The sequence below is a fragment of the Triturus cristatus genome, chromosome 6 (assembly GCF_964204655.1).
Source record: "Triturus cristatus chromosome 6, aTriCri1.1, whole genome shotgun sequence".
NCBI lineage: Eukaryota > Metazoa > Chordata > Amphibia > Caudata > Salamandridae > Triturus > Triturus cristatus.
In genome coordinates, this window is record NC_140589.1 from 1,826,119,279 (window position 1) to 1,826,139,086 (window position 19,808).

Consider the following 19,808-nt stretch of genomic DNA (forward strand, 5'->3'; position numbering starts at 1 on the left):
GTGTCGTCAGTAAGCGACTGGCCACTAAAGTCATGGAACGTTTCTTCAAAGCGCGTGAAGAAATCTGCAACTGACTCATCAACTTTCTGCTTACATGCCGCTAACATATTCCAGTCAATCTTTTTGGGGGGGATTATTGTTTTCAATTTAGCCACAATAGCAGCAGGGAGATCTAAAATATTCTGGGGTGGTTTTTGTGCGGGCTTTCTTTCCCTGTCTTCGTCCTCAAGCTCAGACCAACGGGCCTTGAAGGCAACCGAGTCATCTACCTTTCGGACAGACCGCCACGTGTCCGGTGGTAGAATAAGACCAAAGAACAGGTCTATATCTGCTAAAGTCATAATGCAAGAATTCAAGGCCCCCTCAACTTCCTCATAAAAGGCCGCTGGATTCTTGCGGGGGTCAGGTAACGCATTCTTTAATGCCATACCATCGGCCCTATGCCATGGAGTATAAACCCAATTATAGACAAAATATCCCCTAGCATCGGCGGAGTTAATGTCCGAGCTAGTCCCTGCTCCTTTCGGAGGGACATACAAAGGTGCCGCCTCTCGCATTGGTTTAGCATGCACTACATTATCCTTATCTGACTGGGAGGTGGATGGGTAGCCCCCTGCCGCAACCGAATCCGACTGCTTCTCCTCCTCCGCTTGTTGGCGTGCTTTCTCTCTAAGGGCCAGCACCTCGTCCCGTAAGGCGAACAGCCGTCGAGCCGCCTCAGGAGCCTGAGAGGGAGAAAAAACACTGTTACGTATTGCTCTGGAATCCAAAGCCACTTCGTCAGGCTCTAGGACATCAGAATATTTTCGAAACGCAGTAATCACTTCATCCGCGAAATGACCCAGAAAATACACTTTATCTCTCTCCTGCCACGGCCCCCAAGTTTGAAATAAGTTCTCCATGGATACCTTGCCCTTAAGCGCACGGAAAGAGATTTTCCGAAGCTCAGCCATTTGCTCGGCCGACAGCATAGACCGTGTGTCTACTTTACCCGAAGCTGGGTCAGAATCTTGCGGCCGTGGAGCAGACGCGCCAACATAAGGGGGCGGAGAGCGATCTAGCAAAGAAAAATCATCATCAGGATTATTAAGGACAGGATAAAGCGGCTGACGAACAACATATTGACCCGAAACTTAGAGCCTACGTTCTTTCTCTTGTCTGTCCGTTTGCTCTTTGTCCTCCCGACGCTTCGCTTCCTGCGCTCGCACATGATCATTCTTCCGTTGTTCTTTATCAAACAGTGCTTTCTCACGTTTCTCTCGCTCACGCACTTCCTTCACCCATAATCGCACACACTCAAACATATCCTGACGAGCACGTCGCTTACACATACACTGTTCCACATACTCAATCTTACGTATATCAAACGATCCATACAAAGGCCATCGCAACTCAGGATCCTTCCTCGTATATTTCCTCCATAACGTGCTGTACATTATGGAAGAAAGACCATGCTTCACGTACATATCCCTATTAGGAGTCCCCTCTGGGGGAGCTGGAGCAGATTCCTCGAGGTTCAACCGGCTTCCAAAACAGCAGCACCACTTACGAAGTGCGCTAAAAGCAGGCATGCTAGGAATAATGCAAAATATGCAGTATTATCAAGAAAAATGGCACTTAATCGTTGCGCCGTTCAAAGTTTACACAGCTCCGGAGAAATTTCTCCACATTACCTGCCTATATGTGTTGCAACGCATATATTTTCACAAAGACAAATTCAAAATATGACTAGTCACCATCAATCAAACTCAAATAGCCAAACCAGGCTTCAAAACTCGGAGCAAGTACCGTACAACGGTTCTTACCAATCAAGAGTCCAGGTTCCAACTGCCAAGCTCCACAATCGCCCAAACGGCTCTCACGGCAGGACCGACAGAAGAGGTTTCAGTCGATGACCGGCGCCACCCAGACGGTCAGCTCGGAAGGGAAGGAAGAAAAACCTCGGGATGCCAGGGCTAAGACGCCGCTGGCAGTGATCACGTCCCCGGCCAAACTCCTCACCTTCGTCGCGACCAGTCCTTCGAGCATCCGAGTCGCCGATGAGCCCCACGTGACGGGCGCCAATTGATGAATACAAGCCCCAGCTAGGCCCGCAAGAGACAAGGGTTCGCTCTTCTGTAACGAAATCTATAAGGAAGTTGGCACGGAAACTGCAAAGTACAAAAACAACGTTTATTAACCCTTAAGGGTGGTCCTACAATCCACACAACACTCTTCAGTATTGCAAGGAGTAGCACAAAGAACTTGCGTACATTGTCCCCTTTTATACACAACAGAGGGGCTCATGAGTGGGTGGTTACCACATGAAGTCGAAGAACATTACCATTTATGGCCATTCTCGATACTGAATCAATACATGGGCGGAGCTAACACACTCCTTGAGCCCGCGAAAACACATGGTCAAGCAAAGCTAATTATAACAGATGTGGTCAAGTCTGGGCATGCGCCAGATAGGCAAGAAAGCTATTTATAACTGTTACTAGGCAGATTACAAGAGCAACTAACACAGAGGTCGGACTCTCCTCGTGACGAACACGTGGCAGCATGTCAATACAAAATGGAGTCCGGACTTCGGCCAACATAATGAAGAAAACACGATGGAGGGGAAGCATTAATGTTTTCAGTAAATGCTTAATCACATTCTGCTTTAATTTACAACACCAGGTCTGGGCAGATGAACTGGGGGAGGCCAGTGGCCTGGATACCACTCCAGACACTGGATTTGTCTCTCCTCCGACTGTGGCTTCGGAGGAGGGCGCTGCTTTCTCTGTGGTGCTGCGCAAGGCGGCCGCAGCCCTTGGGCTCGAGCTGCCTGCCGTGGCTGTGAGGACTAACGTCCTTACTGAGGTGCTTCAGTCTGCAGCAAGCTCCACTGAGCCTCTGCTGCAATTCAATGAGGCCCTCATTGACATTCTGCAGGGTACCTGGTCCAAGCCCTCCACAGTTCCTCCTGTGGACAGGAACGTCGCCAGGCGCCACCGCCCTTCTCCGGGCGACCCCAGTTTTCTGTCCCAACACCCTACCCCTGAGAGCCTGGTTATCCAGGCCTCCACCTCCCAATCCTCTTTCCCGACCGCCCCGCCGGACCGGGATTCCAAGAGACTGGAACAGTTTGGCAAGAAGCTGTTCTCCTCCCTTAGTTTGGGCCTGCGGTCTTTGAACACCGCTTGTCTCTTGGACCGTTATTCCCACTCTCTGTGGGATGCGGTGGAGGACGCGCTGCCCCTGTGTCCGGAGGAGGTCCGGACACGACTTACCCAGGCTCTGGCCGATGGGAGGGATGCCGCGCGACATGCTATACGATGTGGGCTTGACACCACCGACTCGCTGGGTAGGGCCATTTCTACCACAGTGGCGCTTAGACGTCACGCCTGGCTGCGGTCCACGTCATTTTCGGGCGATGTCCAGAGCACTCTCATGGACATGCCCTTTGATGGCACTCGCCTTTTTGGCGAGAAAGCGGACAGTGCGCTGAATCGCTTTAAGGACTCCCGGGCTACGGCCAAGTCCTTGGGCCTCTCGGCCCCGCGGTCGCAAACTTCCGCCTTTCGTGGCCAAGGAAGGGGTGCCTCCTCACGTGCGCCTAGCCACCAGCCGCAGAACGAACCTGCGCGCGGACGTGGTTTCCGCCGAGGCGGTTCTGGAGGACGACGAGGTCAGCCCACATCCACCCGGCAGCATCCGCCTCAAAGCCTTCCTAGTCCGAGCTTTCAGGCCCATTCCACGCCAGTGGGCGGCAGAGTTCGCCATCACCTGCTCCACTGGCGGTCCATCACATCGGACAGGTGGGTGCTGCAAATCGTCCGAAGGGGCTACTCCCTCCCCTTCGAGACGTCCCCTCCAGCCATGCCACCGCAGCACCACCGTATCTCGGGGGATCATTTGAATCTTCTCCACGAGGAAGTTTCGGCCCTCTTGGCCAAGGGGGCCGTTCAGCGCGTTCCGAGCCCAGAAGTAGGTCGTGGTTGTTATTCCCACTACTTTCTGGTTCCCAAGAAGGGCAAAGGGGGCCTACGCCCTATCTTGGACCTCCGGAACGTCAATGCCTTCCTCCGGAAGGAAAAGTTCAAGATGTTAACTTTGGCTCAGGTTCTAGCTGCCCTAGACCCCGGAGACTGGATGGTAGCGTTGGACTTGCAGGACGCATATTTCCACATCCCCGTCCTGCCGGCCCACCGGCGTTACCTGCGGTTCATGGTGGGCCCAGAGCACTTTCAGTTTACCGTGCTCCCCTTCGGCCTCACCAGTGCCCCTCGGGTGTTCACGAAAGTGATGGCGGTGGTCGCAGCTCATCTGCGCAGATCAGGGGTTCCAGTCTTCCCCTATCTCGACGACTGGTTGTTGACGGCGGGCTCGCCCCAGACAGTCGTCTCCCACCTCCAGACTACGGCGGATCTCCTGCATTTGCTGGGATTTTCCATCAACGTGCCGAAGTCACACCTGAGTCCCTCTCAGAAGCTCCTCTTCATCGGAGCGGTTCTCGATTCGGCGCAGTTCCGGGTCCATCCACCGGAACAGTGGGTCCGGGATATACAGGCCCTGATTCCCATCTTTCGGCCTCTATCCTGGGTTTCGGTCAGGCTAGTGTTGCGGCTTCTGGGGCTGATGGCCTCCTGCATCCTACTAGTGCATCACGCCAGGCGGCGCATGCGGGCTCTGCAGTGGGACCTGAAGTTTCAGTGGGCCCAGCATCACGGCAACCTGTCCGACCATGTCTTGATTTCGGAGGGCACTGCACAGCAGTTGCAGTGGTGGCTCACGGACCGCGATTGGGTCAAGGGCAAGAGCCTCTCCCTTCCCCAACCGGAGCATGTCGTAGTGACGGATGCGTCCCTCCTGGGATGGGGTGGCCATATGGGAGAGGCGGAGATCAGAGGCCTCTGGTCTCCGGCGGAGTCTCGTCTCCACATCAACCTGTTGGAGTTGAGAGCGATCCGACTTGCACTGAAGGCCTTCCTTCCCTCTGTCAGGGGAAGTGTCGTGCAGGTGTTCATGGACAACACCACCGCCATGTGGTATTGCAACAAACAGGGCGGGGTGGGGTCGTGGACCCTTTGTCAGGAGGCTCTGCGCCTCTGGACATGGCTGGAACACCAGGGCGTCACCCTAGTGGTTCAACATCTGGCGGGCTCTCTGAACGCCAGAGCAGACGAACTCAGCCGCCGGTGCATGATGGATCACGAATGGCGTCTGAACTCCGAAGTGGCGCAAGGTCTCTTTCAGCAGTGGGGAGAGCCTTGGTTAGATCTATTCGCCACCGAAGAGAACGCGCAATGTCAGCAGTTCTGCGCGTTGGAATTTCCAAGGCGGCACTCGCTCGGCGACGCTTTTCGTCACGAGTGGAGTTGCGGTCTGTTGTACGCCTTTCCGCCTATACCACTTCTGCCCAGAGTGCTGAAGAAGATCAGGCACGACCGGGCCCAAGTCATCTTGGTGGCTCCGGATTGGGCACGAAGGTACTGGTATCCCGAGCTACTCAGTATGTTGACCGATCCTCCGATACGTCTGCCCCTTCGGGAGGATCTTCTGTCGCAGCAGCAGGGGACAGTCCTCCACCCGAACCTGTCCAGCCTCCACCTCCATGCGTGGAGATTGAGCGGCGGCAGTTGATGCCATTTGACTTGCCTCCTGAAGTCTGTGATATCATTCTGGCAGCCAGGCGTCCCTCCACAAAGACGGTATACGCCTGCCGGTGGAACAAATTTGTGGCATGGTGCACAGCAAAGGCTGTGGATCCCCTTTCCGCCCCTCTTTCTGAGGTTCTACTGTTTCTTCTTTCTTTGGCCCGGCAGGGCTCTGCCCTGGGCACCCTGAAAGGTTATCTTGCTGCCATCTCTGCCTTCTTGCGGCTTCCTGATCAGCCTTCTCTTTTCAAGTCCCCTGTAGTTACACGCTTTCTAAAGGGCATTACTCACACGTTCCCTCCTGTCCCTTTTGTAATGCCTCAGTGGGACTTGAATCTTGTTCTCACATTTCTAATGTGCGCTCCCTTTGAGCCTCTTCATAATTGTCCTCTTCGTCTGCTGACGCTTAAGACTGCTTTTCTGGTAGCCATCACCTCGGCTAGAGGGGTGAGTGAGCTCCAGGCTTTATCTTCAAAGCCTCCTTTTCTCTCTGTTCATCCGGACAAGGTTGTCCTTCGGCCTCGTCCCTCCTTTCTTCCGAAAGTGGTGACTCCATTTCATCTTGGGCAGTCTGTCACCTTGCCCACCTTCTTTCCGCCTCCGCATCCTTCCAAAGAGGAAGAGAGGCTCCACCGTCTGGACCCAAAACGTGCGCTCTCCTTTTATTTGGACCGCACAAAGCAGTTCCGGGTGGACGACCAACTTTTCGTTGGATACGTGGGTGCTAAGAAGGGGAAAGCTGTGCACAAACGGACCATCTCTCGGTGGGTCGTTTTGTGCATCAAAATTTGTTACTCCTTGGCAAAAAAGGACCCTCCTGTTGGGCTGCGCGCCCACTCTACTCGGGTCACAGCGGCTACTACTGCTTTGGGACGGGGTGTCCCTTTGCAGGACATCTGTCAGGCGGCGACGTGGGCTTCGCTACACACGTTTGCCAGGCATTATTGCCTTGACAGCCAAGTCCGGAGGGATGGCTTCTTTGGCCGTTCTGTCCTCCAGGACTTTCTGGTGTGATCTTGGTTCGTAGACCCACCACCGGGGATGGTATTGCTTGGGTATCTATTCTAAGGTGAGGAATCTAACTAACGTGTTTCTTTCAGATGAACAAGTTACTTACCTTCGGTAACGATGTATCTGTAAGAAACATTAGTTAGTTAGATTCCTCACCGACCCACCCATCCTCCCCGTTCTGCGAACTGACATCTAGGGTTAAGGTTATCCTTTTCAGGCCCCTAGATTTTGTTTTTGGCACCAGTGTCGGTCTTTGCATGGCTCTGCGTTCCTGGCACGGAAAGCTATGTACAAGAACTGACGTCAGCGCGCGAGGGCGGCGTCTAAGTACTCCGACGACGTCATTCCGGCGCACGACGCCGACGACGGCCGCGGAGCCGCGGACGACGCCTAGCGACGCGCAAGGGGTATTGCTGACGAAAAATCTTCCGGATCCAGTCTGACGCCTGGGGATATTCTAAGGTGAGGAATCTAACTAACTAATGTTTCTTATAGATACATCGTTACCGAAGGTAAGTAACTTGTTCTTCGATGCCACACTTCACACTTTTTTGATCAACTCCTTCGTTATCAACACTTGGTTTTATCACAACTTACCAAGTTTCAGTTTTTCATCCAGTGAGATACTAAAAACGTCAGACTCCAGTTGAACCCACAACGAGCCTTGATTGAGCTGGCAGTATCTATATGGGGCCCTCTATGTTTACGTAGTGTCGCTGGAGGTACATGAAGACGATGTCCTGCCATCTGTTGGTTTTCTGGGTCATCGTTCCATATTGCCCTGCTTTATTGGGGACAGTGGGGTGGGAGTGATTTATTGTTATTTGAAAAGACTATAGTATGTGTTTCTGCTGGAACGCCTTCCTCTGCTCCAGCCTTCACTGGGTGTTTATCATGTTGAACGTTCCTATTATTATTTTTGGCAGAGCTTATAGCCATGGCAGTCTTTTTTCTGTTGCATTATGACATCATAGGGGCACTGACAAGGGTTTGGGGTCACTTTCGGTCTTTAACTGGGATACTTACCTTCCATATTGATACAATATGTTTTTGAGTAGAGTGTTAGTTTGTACTTCATACAAACTAACACTATTTCTGTTGTTGCATGCTTCACGAGAAATGTCCCCTAGATAAATGTTGCTTTTGTGTCTTCGGTTTCAGCCCCAGTGTTACAATTGTTTTTATTTCTGTCCCATGTTTTGAAAATAAATTGTTTAATTAAAAGTCTACATTATACAAATGTAGTGAACCCCAACAGAAGGGAGACAAGTGGACAATAAAGGGGCCCACAGGGAATGGATTGTTAATATAGTCTTAGGCCTTCTGTGTGAAAGTCTGGGAAAGATACCAACAGTCCCTGAGTGGAGAACTCTTCCCCAGGTCAATGTACTGCACGCCCACTCCGTTTTATTGCCAGCCTCTGGATATCCATGGGTGACCCATGTTCAACCACGCATGGCGGTGTGAAATCATTTTTCTACTGGGATTAAACTGCACTACGCCTTTCTTGTTAAAGATTAAAATTGGATCATGTTTAAACAATGACGTTTTTCGCAGCCGCCATAGACCACATCATCAAACTCACAAGCAAATGATAGAGGTCAGTTGTATGCCTGGTGAAAGCAGCTTAGTATGGTAGGTAGACAACATCTTCAAGAGGGGCAGCCCGATTCATCGGCATAGGGAATACGGTCCTATTTTAAGATGCTCTAAATTACCTTCCTCACATGTAGAACTTGAATGTTACCTTAAATAGTATGAGTAAGCAGGACACCTATGTGGATGAAAAATGGACTCCACCGGTTTACATAAGACGGCTTAGATTTGTGCTAGGTCTGTGCTGTTTCGAGCATTCCGAGGTGTATCTCAGTAAAAAAAATTTAAAATTGTAAATTTGATACTTGTATAGTGCACTACTCACCCGCAAGGGTCTCAAGGCGCTTGTACGAATACCGCTGTGGAACCCATCCTGGCTTTCCCTGTGAGGCGTCCACTCCTGGGCACCCCCAAGGTGGAGGCCAGGCATCCTTAGCGTTGTGGGGGCCGTTGTGGAGATTAAGCAAGCTATTGCCCAGAGTTGCAGAGTGGGACTCCATGATTGGAATAGGCACCGAGGCGAGAATTATCAGGTCCGTGGAATTTTTGAGCCCAAGACCCGCCGAGGCGGGGAATTGAACCCTGGTCCCGGGCTAGACCTTTGCATCAGGGTCTGCCGCTCTAATCATTGAGCGTTACAACAAACTAATGATGGACGGAATGCTGACAATGCAGACATTCTCCCCCAGTCAAGAGATCTGGGTTAAATCCATTGTTCTTTTGCCCACTACGCCACCCCAGTTCAGACATGGCCATATGCAAATCAGTCTTGACCCTGTGCCTCATGGGAACAGTCCAGCCCGAACTGCCAAGCCATGTCTTCCCTGGACCGGAATCAAGCATCCTAGGACCGGTTTCTGGCTATCAGCTGTCATCAGCCAGGATAGCTTGACTCCAGTGGCGTAGTGAGCACGGGTCCCACGTCTGGGAATACCCATCCCACTTAGGGCGAAAAGCGTTACAACAAACAAATGATGGACGGAATGCTGACAATGCAGACATTCTCCCCCAGTCAAGAGATCTGGGTTAAATCCATTGTTCTTTTGCCCACTACGCCACCCCAGTTCAGACATGGCCATATGCAAATCAGTCTTGACCCTGTGCCTCATGGGAACAGTCCAGCCCGAACTGCCAAGCCATGTCTTCCCTGGACCGGAATCAAGCATCCTAGGACCGGTTTCTGGCTATCAGCCGTCATCAGCCAGGATAGCTTGACTCCAGTGGCGTAGTGAGCACGGGTCCCACGTCTGGGAATACCCATCCCACTTAGGGCGAAAAGCGTTACAACAAACGAATGATGGACGGAATGCTGACAATGCAGACATTCTCCCCCAGTCAAGAGATCTGGGTTAAATCCATTGTTCTTTTGCCCACTACGCCACCCCAGTTCAGACATGGCCATATGCAAATCAGTCTTGACCCTGTGCCTCATGGGAACAGTCCAGCCCGAACTGCCAAGCCATGTCTTCCCTGGACCGGAATCAAGCATCCTAGGACCGGTTTCTGGCTATCAGCCGTCATCAGCCAGGATAGCTTGACTCCAGTGGCGCAGTGAGCACGGGTCCCACGTCTGGGAATACCCATCCCACTTAGGGCGAAAAGCGTTACAACAAACAAATGATGGACGGAATGCTGACAATGCAGACATTCTCCCCCAGTCAAGAGATCTGGGTTAAATCCATTGTTCTTTTGCCCACTACGCCACCCCAGTTCAGACATGGCCATATGCAAATCAGTCTTGACCCTGTGCCTCATGGGAACAGTCCAGCCCGAACTGCCAAGCCATGTCTTCCCTGGACTGGAATCAAGCATCCTAGGACCGGTTTCTGGCTATCAGCTGTCATCAGCCAGGATAGCTTGACTCCAGTGGCGTAGTGAGCACGGGTCCCACGTCTGGGAATACCCATCCCACTTAGGGCGAAAAGCGTTACAACAAACAAATGATGGACGGAATGCTGACAATGCAGACATTCTCCCCCAGTCAAGAGATCTGGGTTAAATCCATTGTTCTTTTGCCCACTACGCCACCCCAGTTCAGACATGGCCATATGCAAATCAGTCTTGACCCTGTGCCTCATGGGAACAGTCCAGCCCGAACTGCCAAGCCATGTCTTCCCTGGACCGTAATCAAGCATCCTAGGACCGGTTTCTGGCTATCAGCCGTCATCAGCCAGGATAGCTTGACTCCAGTGGCGTAGTGAGCACGGGTCCCACGTCTGGGAATACCCATCCCACTTAGGGCGAAAACTGTTACAACAAACAAATCGATTTTATCCACACTCAGTGTGGGAGGGTATGCTCAGACGTGAGTCCCTTGCTCATTGCACCATCAGGATTCAGGCAAGCCGGGCCGACGAAGGCTGTGATGCCAGAAACCGGTCCCCGGAAGCTTGTTTCCTTCCCAGTATAAGAATTGGCTTGGTAGTTTGGTTTGCCCTGTTCCCATCATGCACTGGGACAGGTACAGACTAATTTGCATGTAGCCTTGTTCTGAGCTGGGATGGTGCAGTGAGCTAAAAAACGGTGATGGATTAAAACCATGATCTCTTGACTTGGTAAGAGTATTCTGCATCATTCAGAAACTCTGTCCATCACCACCCCCTTTTTCCCAAATCGATTTTATCCACACTCAGTGTGGGAGGGTATGCTCAGACGTGAGTCCCTTGCTCATTGCACCATCAGGATTCAGGCAAGCCGGGCCGACGAAGGCTGTGATGCCAGAAACCGGTCCCCGGAAGCTTGTTTCCTTCCCAGTATAAGAATTGGCTTGGTAGTTTGGTTTGCCCTGTTCCCATCATGCACTGGGACAGGTACAGACTAATTTGCATGTAGCCTTGTTCTGAGCTGGGATGGTGCAGTGAGCTAAAAAACGGTGATGGATTAAAACCATGATCTCTTGACTTGGTAAGAGTATTCTGCATCATTCAGAAACTCTGTCCATCACCACCCCCTTTTTCCCAAATCGATTTTATCCACACTCAGTGTGGGAGGGTATGCTCAGACGTGAGTCCCTTGCTCATTGCACCATCAGGATTCAGGCAAGCCGGGCCGACGAAGGCTGTGATGCCAGAAACCGGTCCCCGGAAGCTTGTTTCCTTCCCAGTATAAGAATTGCTTGGTAGTTTGGTTTGCCCTGTTCCCATCATGCACTGGGACAGGTACAGACTAATTTGCATGTAGCCTTGTTCTGAGCTGGGATGGTGCAGTGAGCTAAAAAACGGTGATGGATTAAAACCATGATCTCTTGACTTGGTAAGAGTATTCTGCATCATTCAGAAACTCTGTCCATCACCACCCCCTTTTTCCCAAATCGATTTTATCCACACTCAGTGTGGGAGGGTATGCTCAGACGTGAGTCCCTTGCTCATTGCACCATCAGGATTCAGGCAAGCCGGGCCGACGAAGGCTGTGATGCCAGAAACCGGTCCCCGGAAGCTTGTTTCCTTCCCAGTATAAGAATTGGCTTGGTAGTTTGGTTTGCCCTGTTCCCATCATGCACTGGGACAGGTACAGACTAATTTGCATGTAGCCTTGTTCTGAGCTGGGATGGTGCAGTGAGCTAAAAAACGGTGATGGATTAAAACCATGATCTCTTGACTTGGTAAGAGTATTCTGCATCATTCAGAAACTCTGTCCATCACCACCCCCTTTTTCCCAAATCGCTCTAATCATTGAGCCACACTTCTCCACACCAGGCACCAGACTTTGTCTCGAAGTTTCAGAAGATCGTTCCGTATCTGTTAAGCGTGCTTAGTGTCAGTAAAGTTTCTCAAAAACTGAGGAAAAAGTGCCAGACTGGTTATCATAGGCCTGATCAAAAATAATCACATTTCCTGAAATTTGAATTGGTTATTCCTGATGGTAAAAGGGGATAAGACGGTGGCTCATAACCTGTGGCCCCCGGTCTCCTGTGTGTCCATGACCGTTAAGAAAATAAAACAATACTAGCAGATTGATAAAGTACATATACATAAAATTCACAATTTTAAATTCTCTGTAAATGTGAAGGATTTTGACACTGGAGGCTAAACATTAAGGGGGTGGTATCCTTAGCCTGATCTCTGGGAGCAGCGCAAGTACAGCAAAGGTCATCAATGATGAATAATAAGTGAGCCAACAAATAGAGCAGGCATTAGAAGCCAAAAAGACAAAGTGATCTGCTCGAGTCTAGCCCATCTCTCCTCCTTTTACTAATGAAACGTTACCTAGCTCTATCTTTCCCATTTAGATTATCGCATATATTTGTGTGTGAATTAAACAAATATTTCATAATTTGTTCATTTGTTTGATGTATATTTTTTTCTACTTTTGTGTATTGTTTTGAGGCTCCAGTTGTAGAAATTGCCGAGGCTGGTATCCCCGGCTTAGAGTAGTAATTCAATTCATAATACTTTATTCGATTTTTATCACATAAAAATCATAAAAGAATACATATAAGTATATAAAAAATTACCAATTGTTTTTTCACAGTTTCAAATACCTTTTAAAAACGTTTTCACAGTTGACATGTTTTCTATTAAAATATTATAGTAGTAATTAAGTGTGGGGTAAAAAGAAGTCAAAAGGTTAGGAACCACTAGGCTAAAGCGTTAGACACACTCACTTCTATGTCTTCTACCTTCAATGGTGACTTTTAAAAGCATAAGCAACTGTAATTATTGGTGGTTTTGTTTAGTATACCGTAGTTTAGGACCTAAGGGCATCAAATTGCTTTAAAATAAGAACAAGACGCAGGTCATATGGTTATTGTATGATGTACCTAGAAGCTGTATGCCACGCTCACTATTTGTATTATTTTTGCAGGGCTTTGCCCGTATGGTACTTTGGAAAATAAATAAACATTTGTTGTAAAAAAATAAAATTAAGAACAAGAGAAAATGAATCATAAAAAGTTATTAAAAAGAGCATAGGAGTGTGTGGAACAGTTGGCAACAATCATTGAAAAGTAGGCAGAAAAGGGAAGAGTGACTTAGAGAACTGGATCAAGAAGCAATAAGCATCATTAACCCTTCCGTCTTGTTACTTTCTTGTTTTTGGAATATTTGATTAACCTCTTACAAGGTGAAGAATATGGACATGGTCATGCAGGATCAATTTTCTCTGGTTCTTCAAAGAACAAACACTGTTAATTAGATTGTTTCGCCTTCAAAGTAACCCAGAAATGCCATCCCACTTCGTAGAATTAAAGTAGGGCATTTGTTTTAGGAGCATCAGTGTATGTAAGGCATAATGCATACAACTTTCTCTGATTTGTGGTGCGCTTTTTAAATCTACTAAGCCAATCTCCTTGCAATAAAATTGTCCAATACATCCTTCTCAGGCAGCTTTGCCATAGCAAACCTACAATTCTCTCTTTCCTACCCTTCAGTTTATCCACAGAGAAAGGGAGATGGTTCTACACAGTAGGCTGTAAGGTCTGTAAGCGCTACCAGAGAAGCTCTATTTCATGTCTAAGAAACACTCCTTTAAAGAAAAAATGTAAACAGGAACAGAAATGTAAAAACTGAAACATAAGTGAAAAGTGAAACCGTTCTCACGTCTACTATGTTTACTGTTCCCTTTGATCAACAACCTAAAAATGTAATGAGGATGGATTTCAAGTTAACCACATTTTAGTTCACTTCATTTTATTTCTCTAGTCTTAGTTTGTTGACACTGAGGTTTATTACTTCATACGCATGACGCATGCTCAGATTTCTTATGATTTACAAAATGTTTAGTTTCATGTATGTTCCAAATCCAATAAATCGTTTGAACTCGAATCCCTTTCTTGTAAACTTTATAAACCCAGCTCGGCTTGTGGTGAATGACTGTGTTTTGCTGAGCCGTACACGAGTAGGTACCATATGACTTCATTAACATCTGCAGTTGTGCAAGCGCTGTGTGTCAAGGTGTACAGTGCTTCCGCTGGTAATCACAAAGGTGCAACGCAACACAAACTTCTAACATTAGACATCTGAGTCAACATGCCACACGCATTCCACACAGCACATATTTGTAAGGTGGCTGCTATCGCCATGTTTATGCAGCCACTTTGGAATGCCCCATCAACATACCGCTGAAGTACTTAGCACTGCTCCTAGCATACGTCAAGTACAGCCAGACACGCCACTCTAAACATTAACCACTTAGAAACACCTTACACACACCTCTGCCACAATAGCCATGTTTTTTGATCAAGAAAATGTCTAAGCAATTGGCAAAGCACCCTGTCCTAAACCCATAAACATCAAACTATTCTGCCCTCACCTGCTGGACTAAGACGCACCCACCTAACGAAGACTATTGACCAGAACACAAAACCCTCTGAAGAGGAACCAGGTCTGCAATGGTAATTTGAGCACTAGGATGAACATCGCAATCCTGGCGAAAGCTGAGGCCACACCAATGACACAATGGGCACTACACAAACGGCAATAGCATAACATCGTCACATCTATCAGTAATTCTCCAGCTTAGTGTTGTGTGTCCCTGCACTTGTGGATTGTTGAGGACTGTGGCCTCTCGCCGACTACCTCCCTTGGATCCAATCAACCACTGGTAGTTAATCCTTGGTCACTGATCAGGAGGCAGGGTGCAGTGTGCTTGCACAGCACATTTAGTGGTTTTTTGTTGTTGTTGCTCTTTTCCATTTTAAAATCGCCAAGCTGTGTTTGGATTCAAGAGCTCTGCTAGTCCCACTTCCCACACTTGAGCAATCACCTCATTAATTCCTACTGAAGCAGAGAGAGCACATTTCCACATTGTGACTTTTCAAAGAGTTTTCTTGACAGTTTGAGTGCTTTGTTGGCCCAACAATAATTGCAAATGTTTCCCTGGATATTGGACTAAACTTCTCAAGTACTGTTTGTGTCAGCATCTCTGTCCCTCTGGACCGTTTTACTTCTAGTGCTGAACAGTGCAGACTGTGTGCAATAGTCTCTCAACTCATAGATTTAAGCCATAAATTCTACTTCAGGTATGAGCTGTTGCGTCCCTCGCGGTCGTGTTTCCTCACATCGAAGACAGCAGCCCAGTTCATCTTGATCCAAGTGTAGCTTCCTGTGCACACATTGCTGTATTTATTTTCTGATTCTGCCACTGTGCAGGATCACTGAAAGCCTTTGTGTTCAAGATATCTTCTCTTATTAGCCACCTGCATAAAATTATCACTGACATATAACTTCATACATGGAAGCTGTGCCTGGTTCCTGGGATGACATCATGAGCATGTGGTTCTAGGAAGTAACCAAGCATGTACTGGAATGGTTTCAACACATGTTCTCTCTGGATGACTGTACAGCCCTATGTTGCATCTTAGCAGCACTGAAATTTAAAACCACTTGAACCTGACATTTAAGCAACATTTCACATCATTAAACTTTTGTCGAGGCTTCCTTTCGCAATGTACACATAGAGCTTGCACGTCTGTTCATTAAAAGGCTTGCTGCTAAAGTTCTTAAAATTGGGACTTCATTCTCACAATGACATGGACATTACACAGATGCACTTGGTTCCTGACAGTGAATGAAATACCCGTCACGGTCGTGTCATTGTTGCTCGAGTCCCCAAGATTTTCATTGGCTTGTTTTTGTCAGGCACCAGTACTTTTTGTCCATGCCTGTCCCCTTCACACCAATCTGGTATCTCTGCATTAAGCCAGTTTCTCTCTTTCCTAACAATTCAGTAGATATTGCACTTAGTCAAGCATCCTGGGGCCCTGTTAAGATGCAGGGTTACTAGCATAAGCTAAAAGGAGGGATTAGAGTGGGTAGGATGTAAGCTCTTTCCCAGGCTCTAGCGAGTGGATACTATTGGCAGCGCGGTTCATGGTTTCGAGGCATCAGCTACTGATTTTCTGCCCCTTTAAAGGATGTAAGTAGAGCGGCTCAGGTGCCCGGCCTAAGGATGTAGCTCAGCAGAACAAAAAGCTCTGCACAGTTTCTGATTCAACGCGTGCTCCAAATGATACAGTATAAAATATTGTAGATCCTTCATCAAATCCATATCTCAGTTCGTATAAATGAACTCCTTTAGATCATTCCCCAGCTGCGGGATATCTCCAGGCTCTCTCCTCTTTTATTCAGGATTTACACAAGATTTCTTGGTTCTCTGCTTAGTACCAAAGGGATAACATTGCACCAGTGTGCCACTGACGCTTAACTTTACCTCAAACCCGTTAAACACCTCTACTGTAAGATTTTCATCGGTTATCCCTCAATATGGATGAACGCATTCTTTCTTAAAGACTTCAAAAAACAAATTTCTTGTCCTTCACTCATATGGCCCAAAAACACCAGTCCATAAATGGTCAGCAATTCTCTTTGAACTATGCATCGATACCATCTTGGTCTCCGCTGTGAAATCCACTAGATTTTCAATGGACTAACACATTCCTTGAGTATACACATATCCAAATTGGTGGAAACCATCTTTCCGGCTCCACCTCCTCAGGAAACTTGAACTTTCCATCTTACCTCAAGGTTTTTCGACCACTGTGCAAAAATTTGTCATCTCGCAGTGTCTGTACTTGAAGCTCTCCCCCAAAACAGTGAAGGCTATTTTAAGTGGTTTCAGGGTCTGGAACATGCATACAGGTAGAAAAAAAGCAGAAACTTGAGAGGTGACTGGTGATCCAGGACTGCCAGAGGCGTACTCCGTTGTAAGAGATAGTGGCCATAAGACAGCCCTGGATATGGCGTCTTGTAGAGTATAAGAGGTGCCCCGGCACCAAGCAGGTCCACTGGTGGCGGTCCATGGAGTGACGGCTTGACATGCCTACCAGTAAGAGGTCTCCTAAAGAGGGCGGGAAGAACAGGAGATCAAGAGAGATTGTTTCAGCCCAAGGTTCCCACTTCCAATTGGGATACCAGCGGAACTGCTTGTGAAGCTTTATTGAAGACCAATCATACCAGTCCTTTCAGAGAAGTCAGATCTAAGCTGCACCGCATGACTTGTAGCACAGCTCCAGAAATAAGGTGAAGAAATCAATATCTATAGAAGGGGCCCCTGTCAGACATAGGCTAGTGCCTACTGTAGGCAGTGCTAATGCGAACAGAGAAAGAAGTGCTAGACCTGAGGAGTGCAATTTGAGCCCCCAGTAGTGCATTAGGGAGACTCAGTTCGGGTGGCAGATACCTGCCAACGCGAGCCTCCTGAAAGATGTGTCCCATGCAGTGAGTTTCTTAGAGCTGGAGATCCGTCCTGTCTTTTCAACCCGTCGAGTGTTGATGCAAAGAACCTACAGGCTTCCAACGAAGAGTGCAAGAAGAGATGCGCAACTGAGGGGGAGAATGATAGTAGAGTTGACCAGTGCAGCATAGGGGAGTTTTATACGTCATGCAGCAAACCTCTGCTCCAGCACATCCCCTCTGCTCAGAAGGCAACAATTAAAGCAAATAAAACGGACAATTTAGGTTTAAGATTAAACAAGTCTTTTCAAAAGGTACGCAATCAGACTGTACCTAGAGCAAACATTTTTATAGGTGTGCGTTAAAAGCGCGCACTCCAGCACTCGGCTGGTAACACCCTTACGTTACCTCTCAAATAGAATAAATCTTTGTCTTGAAGTTTCAAGTGACTCCATGAATTAAAACCAATACAGGCTCCTATGCAGCCCTTACATTTGCTGATTGACCAGTTGCACACATTTACATTTATTTCAGTAGCTCGCATCCTGGCGAGGACTCCTCTTTCTTCTTTAGTGCCCTGTTCCCACCCTTTCAGCCAAGGCATCTCAGCCGTTGGGACTAACTGGTCCGGGATGGTTATTTTTTAACAAAAAGTAAGGTAACTGTTTTTGTTAGATTAAAAAAATATGGGCATGACGTTCCCGTAGATCCCGGCCACTTCTTCCTCTGCAAGGACTAATATGGCAATGCGCGCTTTTTGAGAGCATAAGCAATGTTTGCTTTTAGCCAGTGTTTTTTTTTTAATTTGGCCAGTTCCAGCACCTTCCCCAATAATAAAGTTTTACAGAAACCATGGCAAAAAAAATCTGTATTAACAAAGCCAAAAGGCTGTCAGCCAACATCAGACCTATTGGCTTTGCCCATGCTTGTTTTTGGCTTCTTACCCTGTTCTATCATCCCTACTCTCCCACCTTTTTTTCTGTTGAAGGAAGAACTTTAGATGACTACATTGAGCTAAAACACATAGGTTTTAAGTAAAAGATCCAATGTGGGGAGAGTCTTTCTACCCTGCAATGCACATGTGCTCAAATCTGTGTCACCTTTGGATATGGCTCCCTTAATAAGAAATAGTTTGAACCATGAACTCCAATCACAAGATGGATTGTGTCATTGCCACTTTAGAAAGTGTTAAAACTTCTGTCCATTTTGCTTTTCGCTGTCCATCGCATCTAGTTGCTTGAAAAATGTACCTGAGTGCCATACTTGAACGGAGGCCCCGCCCCTTTCGCCAGAAGGACATAATGTTGAAATAACATGTGAATCATATGCTATCATAACAGTCCTGCTTCCAATTAAAAACAGCATGACTTGATTTATACGTGGTATTTGCACTGGAAGAAAGGTATTTGCTATTAAAACTCAAGAAGTCATTGAAATCACTAAGCATTATGCACAGAGTGTCCTCGGGCAAAGGTTTGACTGTCTTCAAGACCTGGCACGCGGTTACACTGCACCCAGAAATCTGCATTCCTCATCAGCCCACCTGAAAAAACAACGCCCATACAAGAGCAAGGTCCTGGTGTGTCAAGGCCTGAAATGACCGCACAGCCTTCGACTCTACCTCTGAACTCATGCCCAGTACCTCCAGTTTGAGACACTCCTAAAAAAAAACTAGTTATTCAATCAGGTTTTCATTTATGTCCTAACTGCAGAGGTGCTAGGTTCAGGGTCGTCGTACGCATGGGTGGGAGTCCAAGCTCCCCAGTACTTGGACCTTTCTCATTGTCATGTTTTGTGCTTTTGCTGTCGTGAACAAGGAAGTGGCCTAGGTGTCGCGTAAAACTCAAAAATGTATTCAAATAAATGAAAAGTCTGGCTTTTTAAAAGGTGACTGACTTAGTTTCCCATCACAGTGCCTCATGCCCCAGGGTATTTATTTTAGTGAGAAAATGGCTGCTTCTGAAGGGAACCCATGCAGCATTTGGTGACCACCAGGTCACAGTTCACGTGAAAGTGGCACCTGGCTCTGAAAATTCAACAACTTTGGTGGAACTCTCATTATTTCGTCTTTGACCTGCCAAAGTCACATGTAACTACTTCGTAAAGGCTCCTTTTCACCGAGGCCATCGTGCATAAGGTGCCCTTTCAGACCTTCCCTCAGGATCAACGACTCCTGGGCATTCGTGCTGTGTTCCTGATGTTTTAGCCTCTGTCCTGGAACTCCGTGAGGATGGCTCTGAAGCTTTTTGTTCTGCTACCCTCCTGCATCCTGCTGGTCAATCATGACAGATGGTGCATACGAGCTCTGCAGTGGGATCTGAAGCCTCAGTGAGCCCAGCAACAGGGGACCCTGTCAGACTCCATCCATGTTTCAGAGGACCCTGCAAAAGATCTGCTGTAGTGGCTGTTTGACTACAATTGGACCCCTCTTCTTACTCCACCCAGAGCTGGCGGTGGTGACAGATGC

General features: G+C 47.9%; 1 protein-coding gene and 1 long non-coding RNA gene across 3 annotated transcripts in view; both read left to right on the forward strand.

Moving 5' to 3' along the window:
- Window positions 1–19,808, forward strand: part of ASXL2 (ASXL transcriptional regulator 2) — a 516,529-nt gene that overhangs the window by 466,960 nt on the left and 29,761 nt on the right. The window lies entirely within an intron of this gene.
- Window positions 8,384–14,502, forward strand: LOC146822110 (uncharacterized). The gene is made up of 3 exons (XR_014962809.1): window positions 8,384–8,504; window positions 11,927–12,600; window positions 12,762–14,502. It is a non-coding gene; the product is annotated as an uncharacterized LOC146822110 (long non-coding RNA).